We start from the raw sequence: 1,016 nt of genomic DNA, 5'->3' as shown, positions 1-1,016 counted from the left end.
TGATCCATATCCTCTTACTCTGCCATCTTAAATCTCTCCCTATTTACAATTTTTCTAACAATTCTTTTTAAATGATATATTTTGGAGAAATGGATAACACTAGAAATATTAAAGGGATACATATCCTGAGTACCGGAATAATTGCCTGCTATTTACTACTTGAAACTATACACCTAAAATATCAGTTGATTTATGTTCTTAATGATTCTGACTTAGATATGATTAAAGAGGTTGGAAGCTATGGTTTTGATGAAAATTATTGCTTTTCTAAAATGGTAAGTCAAAAGTTAATTCCTAATTGCCTCTTAGGAAAGACCTTTCATTATTCTTCTGAGTATTATTAATGGCTTCTAAAATCCTATACTCTTAAAGTGATTATCTTCATGAACCCTGGAGCCATACTGCATCAGTTTAAAGCTCTGTGCCTCCACTCAAGACCTGAGCTGATGTCACTCTACAATCAAGCAAACTTGGGAAAGTTACTTCAGTCCCTTATAAATAAAACGTAGATTAAGTGCTCGCTTCAGGAGTACATATAGTAAAAATTGGAATGATATAGAGATAAGCATGGCCCCTGCACAAGGATGACACGCAAATTTGTGAAGCATTCCATATTTGTCTAGAAGGAATCAACAGCAGAATAACTGAGGCAGAAGAACAGATAAGTGACCTGGAAGATAAAATAGTGGAAATAACTGCCGCAGAGCAGAATAAAGAAAAAAGAATAAAAAGAATTAAGGACACATTCAGAGACTTCTGGGACAACATTAAATGCACCAACATTCGAATTATAGGGGTCCCAGAAGAAGAGAAAAATAAAGGGACTGAGAAAATATTTGAAGAGATTATAGTTGAAAACTTCCCTAACATGGGAAAGAAAATAGTCAGTCAAGTCCAGGAAGCACAGAGAGTCCAATACAAGATAAACTGAAGGAGAAACACGCCAAGATACATATTAGTCAAACTATCAAAAATTAAATACAAAGAAAAAATATTAAAAGCAGCAAGGGAAAAAC

At 34.1% G+C, this 1,016-nt stretch overlaps 1 non-coding gene across 1 annotated transcript; it reads left to right on the top strand.

The window, feature by feature from the left end:
- The first annotated feature begins 514 nt into the window (after positions 1-514).
- Positions 515-619, top strand: LOC118897640. The gene has a single exon (XR_005020524.1). It is a non-coding gene; the product is annotated as a U6 spliceosomal RNA (small nuclear RNA).
- The last annotated feature ends 397 nt before the right edge of the window (positions 620-1,016 follow it).

This window comes from Balaenoptera musculus, chromosome 6, assembly GCF_009873245.2.
Source record: "Balaenoptera musculus isolate JJ_BM4_2016_0621 chromosome 6, mBalMus1.pri.v3, whole genome shotgun sequence".
Taxonomy (NCBI): domain Eukaryota; kingdom Metazoa; phylum Chordata; class Mammalia; order Artiodactyla; family Balaenopteridae; genus Balaenoptera; species Balaenoptera musculus.
This window is presented reverse-complemented; position numbering and strand designations above follow the sequence as displayed.